We start from the raw sequence: 6,483 nt of genomic DNA, 5'->3' as shown, positions 1-6,483 counted from the left end.
CGCACAGGATCTCATCCCTTTTTCTGTTCAGGATATCAAGCCATGTGATCCTGTCAACCATTAAACCATCTTTCCAAGCAGCCTCCATGTTTCCAGTGTCTTTATCCCCACTTGGAACTGAACCCAGATGGATATTTCTTCCAACAGGTCAATTCCGGTTAACTACAAAATCTCATTCAGCTCCTGTTCCATAATTTATTCAGTTTCTCTAAAATTAATTGCACTTTATTCACAGAGCTATTCCCAAAGAAGTTGGCAATTGCCCTAGGCCTCACATATCATCAACTCCTTATCCATCAGTATCTGCAGAGTAAGTCAAGGCATGCAATATGCTGGTGCAGCACAACTAAATCTCATTCCTTTTGCATGGCAGTCAGTTTGGCACACACATACAAAAGGATGGTAGTTCAGTCCATTTGCTGCAACTATCCTCTTGCTTTTTTTTTTAATAAAGAATTTTTATTTTCCATAATAATTCCAACAATTTAACCAGTGTATATTACAATCACTTATCCAACAATCGATCCTATAATTATGCTTCAATCGGGCCTGCTCAGCCGCCACTCCCTTCCTTAGTCCTTTCCACCCTTCTACCTTCTTCTACTTTCCCCATCCTTCCTCCTCGCTTTTTTTTTTAATTTACATTAAAAAAATGTAAATTTTTTTTGGGGTTTTATCATTTTAATTGTAATTTTAAATTTTGGTCTATTTAAATAAGTTTTTTAATTAGTTTTTATTGTGTATGATTTCTGTATTTTTATCTGGCTGTAAACCGCCCTGAGTCCTTGAGGATAGGGCGGTATAAAATGATTAAATAAATAAATAAATAAATAAATAAATAAAACTTATTGCCCCCCCAACAATCTGGGTCCTCATTTTACCTACCTTATAAAGGATGGAAGGCTGAGTCAACCTTGGGCCTGGTGGGACTAGAACCTGCAGTAATTGCAGGCAGCTGTGTTTAATAACAAGCTTCTTACAGCCTGAGCCACACTGCGGCCCCTACTTCCTCTCCTCCTTCCCACTTCTCACTTCCATCCTTTCTAACCTCCTCTTCTCTTCCTTCTTCTCCTCCAATCCTTTCTTCCCCTCCTTCTTTCCTACCTACCTACCTACCTACTTTCTTTCTTTCTACTCCTCTCTCCGTACCTTTCCCTTCTGGAGTGGTTGCTGGGCAGCCCGACTTTACACCATTCAACTTATTTAATTCTACAATTATTCCTGTACAGTGGCATTCAATCAATTTATAATCTTCCCCTTCCCCACCATTTCCCTCCCGAGACTTCCCAGAACAGAATACAGGGTATAATATCTAACAAACATAATCTAAAATAAAACATAAAACATAATCCTCAAACCTTTCACACCTTCACACTATCAATTCCCTTCATTCTTAAACATACTAATACAAAATAAATCCTAACTTCACTCAAGAACTAATTGGTATTTTTTAATCTGATACTTATTTTGAATATAATCGATCCACTTTCTCCATTCCAAAATATATTTTTCTTGTGTATAGTCTTTCAAATAGGCAGAAATTTTAGCCATTTCTGCTAAATTAACACTTTACTAGTCCATTCTCCAATTGTAGGTAAGTCGTCTTTCTTCCAATATTGTGCAATCAATAGTCTCGCAGCAGTTATTAAGTTCAAAATCAATTTTGTCTCTATAACAGAGTAATCTGGAATTATTCCTAATAAAAAGAACTGTGGAACAAACTTGATCTTTTTCAAAATGTTCTGCATAATCCACCATATTTTAATCCAAAAAGCTTTAACTTTTTTGCAAGTCCACCATATATGATAATAAGTAGCATCCTCACAATCACATCTCCAACATTTTGCTTTCACATTTGGATCAGGGGTGAAATCTAAAAATTTTGCCTACCGGTTCTGTGGGCGTAAATTGTGCACGTGGCTTGGTGGTCAGATGGCTGGGAGGGCATTGTGTGTAATAAAATAATAAAGTATAAAAAACAATAAGAATACCAAAACCAAATTTCACACTTTACACACACACCACAACACAACTGACTCACACAATGTAAAAGCAGCTGTACTTCACACTTCACATAGCCACAAAAGCTCAAAAACCAATTTCACAAAACACACTGAAAATTTTATGTGTGCTTGACACACACACACACACACACACACAAAGTGATATCTAACAGCTGAGATTTTGTGTGTTTGTGTACTGTAAATTTCTTTCCAGAAACACCAAATCTCAAGCTGCACAAATATTTTATTTTATTTTATTTTATTTTATTTTATTTTATTTTATTATTTTATTTTATTTTATTTTATTTTATTTTATTTTATTTTATTTTATTTTATTTTATTTTATTTTATTATTTTATTTTATTTTATTTTATTTTATTTTATTTTATTGTGGACTTCAAATCCCAGAGTTCCTCAGCCGGCAAAGCCAGCCAGTTGATCACTGAGGAAATAGATTAGCTGAGCGATTGATTCTGTCTGGCTGAAACTGAAACGGCTTTCGGGCTGAAAAAAGAGCCATGCGTTCATCAGTAATCAGGTAAGTGCCTTAGAATCTCTACTCTTACTTGTAGAAAACAAGTAAGGTTCTGCTGATGAGGAACTCAGGTGAGATCGACAGAGGAGATTTTAATTTTTTTTTTAAAGTTTAAAGTCTCTGCTGATCTCAGCTAAGGGGCGGGATCCTCAAAGGCTTTTTTTTTTTACTTTTAAAGGCCTGTTTCGGCTGAAGCAAAACTGGCTTTTAAAAGTAAAAAAAAAGAAAACCTCTGCAGATGGTGCGGCTCAGCAGAGGCAGGGGGCGGGGCCAGGATTTTGCTACTGAACCCCCCGCCGCCATCGCTACCGGATCGTGCAATCCGGTCCAATCCGGAAGCATTTCACCACTGATTTGGATACATACACGACAGTGTTTTTGGATCTAAATGCCATCTGTAAAACATTTTATAAAAATTTTCTCTTAAATTTTGTGCTTGCGTAAATTTAACATTCCTCACCCAAATTTTTTCCCATGTTTCTAACATCATAGGTTGTTGAAAATTTTGTGCCCATCTTACCATATAATCTTTAACCAACTCCGTTTCTGAATCAATTTCTACCAATACATTATATAATCTCTTTATACGCTGTTGACCTTGATCTTTTATTTGTTTTACCACGTTATCATCACTTTGCCTAATATCAATTTTCTGATCTATTTTCCATCTAGTTTGCAATTGTCCATACTGGAACCACATATAATTTCTCCCTTCATCCCTCAATTTCTCCCTAGATTTTAATTGTAATTCCCCCTTTTCCATAATCAAAAGCTCTTTATAGGTAATAACCTCCACTTTTTGAAGTATATTTATATTCTCTATCGTATGTCTGGGGATAGCCCATATCTTACCATCTAACTTATATTGATATTTTTTCCAAACCCTCAACAAAGCACTTCTAACCATATTATTCTTAAATGTCTTATCAATTTTCTTATCATATAATACATATGCATGCCAACCATATAACAAACCATAGCCTTCTATATTCAAAACCCTTTCCTCTGTTAAATTAATCCAATCAGAAATTAAAGATAAGGCGACTGCATCATAATACAATTTCAAATTAGGCATTTTTAAACCCCCTCTTTCCCTAACGTCTTGCATTATTTTTAACTTTATTCTCGGTTTTTTACCCTTCCATACAAAATTACTAATCCCTTTTTGCCATTCCTGTAAATTTGCATCTTTCTTCAATATTGGAATCATTTAAAACAAAAATAAAAATCTAGGCAAAACATTCATTTTTATAGCTGCCACTCTTCCCAACAGTGATAATTGTAACTTCTTCCAATTCTCCATTTCTTTAATTACTTTTCCCCACAATACCTCATAGTTATTTTTATATAATTTTACAGTCGATGCTGTAATATATATTCCTACTCAAATAGTGAAATGTCTTTCTTCTCTTTTGTGGTGAGTTTAAACCATTAACATTCCATGATAAAAGTCTAATTGCCATTATCAGCAACCGGAAACTTTTGAAGCACCAGCCGCAAATCATATTTTTCTTTGGGCCTTGCTCCTCCCACTATTTCCGTCTTAGTAGTTGCAAGTTGAGCCTGTTGGGCTTTTTCTTCTTGTTCTTTATGTTTAATGGCCACTCTTGTCAATCTTTGCTCTCTTGGAATCTCTGATCCCGTCTTAGAGGCATCCAACACTTGTAAAAGATCTTTCTCCATCACTATCACTTCTTTTTCCTTAATTTCACCTTCCTTTCTCCTACCATCCGAAGATGGTGGACTTCCAGCCTTAAGCACATAAGCATAAAACTCTCGTGCTTTGCCAACCGTATTAAGACAATGTGCTTTTCCTTCATAATAAGCTATTATACCAGTTGGAATATCCCATCTGTACTCAATCTGACACTTTTTAAGTTCATTCACCAAGAAAGCAAATTCCTTCCTGCCTCTCAGCATTTTTGGAGGAATTTCCTTTAATATTAAACTATCTTGACCAGCTGCTTGAATCTTTTCTCCTTTAAAAGAAGCTTGTAAAATCTCACTTCTCATTGTTCTAGTAGTGAAATAAATAACAATGTCTCTTGGAAGATTTCTTTGTCTTGCTATCCTGGAATTCACATGATAAATTTTATCAATATGAAAAGCCACATCTGCTGGGTGAACTGCCAAAATCTCCGCAAAGGCCTCAGAAAAAAATTCTTTTAAATTCTCTTGTTTATTCTCTTTTAGACCGTGGATTCTTAAAGCAAATTCCATAGCTCTATATTGTACCAAAACAATTTCATCATCTACTTTGTCCATTTTACTTTGAGCTTCTTCCATCTTATTTTCCAAGTTTGAATTAAATTTCTTTATTTCTTCTACTTCCTCCTCCAATAAAATCACATTTGATGCCAAACCCTGTACAGCTGACACCAAACCTTCCTTGACTTCTTTATTTCCAATTCGGATTTCTAACATCTGGTTTTTCATTTCTGACATTTCATCTGTAATTAATTTAAGCTTTTCTTCTATCAGAGAGGTTTGCAAATTCATAGCATCATTAAGGGATTCTCTCAAGAAGTCTTTCAAATTATTCTGTAATGCTTCCAAATTTAGTGATTTTGTATCTGCTGTGTGTGCTGGAGAAACTCCCAGTGTAGATGTTCCTGAGGTTTCTGTTACAGTTGTCTTTAATTGTTTTGCTGCCATCTCCTAAAAAGTTTCTCTTTAACTTATAAATCTTCCAAGTCTTTAAAAAAAACCAGTCTCAATATCTCTTCCCCCTTCTTGTTACAAAGTCTCCAGCAATTTTTCAGCAATACACAGCAAACAGTGAAAGTTTTAACACTTTCGTTTTCAGCTCGTTAGCTCATTGAGACCCAGCCACCATTTTCACTCTAAAATCAGCTCCAAAACTTGAAGTAAAATAGCAAGGATTTGTTTTTAGTAACTTGCTTTTATAGTTAGATTTCTCCAGTTTCTGCTCAGTCCAGTATTTTCTTCTACAAGCTAAAGTCAGTCCCGGCGTTGGTCGTGGCAATTAAATCCACTGAAGCAGGAAAAAAGCCTTGGAACTGGAGCGCTTCGGAGTTCTGAGGGAGCTTAACCCTTCAAACCCACTGGCATCATCCAGGGGTTCTGGGGAAGCTCTACCTCTGCCCCTGCCACTCACCTCCTCTTCTTCACCCTAAGAGGGGGAATTACGAATTGCTGGGCAGCCGATTGTCGCTGTCCTAGAGGTTCATCCCGATCCAGAGGTTGGCGATCAGAAAGATTGCCGCCATTTCCAGCGGAGCCAACCGGAAGTCTTGCTGCAACTATCCTCTTGCTTTTTTAACACACACATACACCTTTGTAGCAGCTGCTGCCATATCTAAAGCATGTTAGTAATTTACCACACACATGAAATGATGCTTTTATAATGTTCTTATTTTAGTATTTGAGTTTCCTCATGCTTTTATTTTTGAGGCCATCTGTCAGAAAATCAATGTTAAAGACAATTGTTTTAACCATTATTATTATTATTATTACTAGCTTTCTAGGAAAAGGATGTTACTATGTAATGTGCTTCTTAAACTTTTACTCCAGGGACCCTTTTCATTTTGCAAAATTGTAGATGATCTCCTAAAAGCTTTTGTGTGTCTTATACTTATTGTATTTATTGTGTTAACAATTAAAATTGACACATTGGTTGCCACTACCACAACTCATGATTTTTATGGAGTTTTAATATTGTATTATTTTCAACATAGGCTGCAAATAATTTTGATTTTGCAAAAGAGAGAATCTTTGGGGAACCTCATGGTCCTTTTATCATACTTTAAGGAACAATGACCTAAAACAAATGTGTACATTTTTATAGCTAACTGCATTTGTGGAACTGATAAGTAACACTAATGGCAAACATCTGTAGGAAGTTAGCACCCACCCCCCTCCTAGAAGAATGAAATATTTTAGAAAATATTTAAAAAGACAGAATATATTTCCCTGGATGAGAAA

Source organism: Ahaetulla prasina, chromosome 2 (assembly GCF_028640845.1).
Source record: "Ahaetulla prasina isolate Xishuangbanna chromosome 2, ASM2864084v1, whole genome shotgun sequence".
NCBI classification, from domain to species: Eukaryota; Metazoa; Chordata; class Lepidosauria; order Squamata; family Colubridae; genus Ahaetulla; species Ahaetulla prasina.
The sequence above is the reverse complement of the archived record's forward strand: the minus strand, read 5'-3'. Positions refer to the sequence as shown.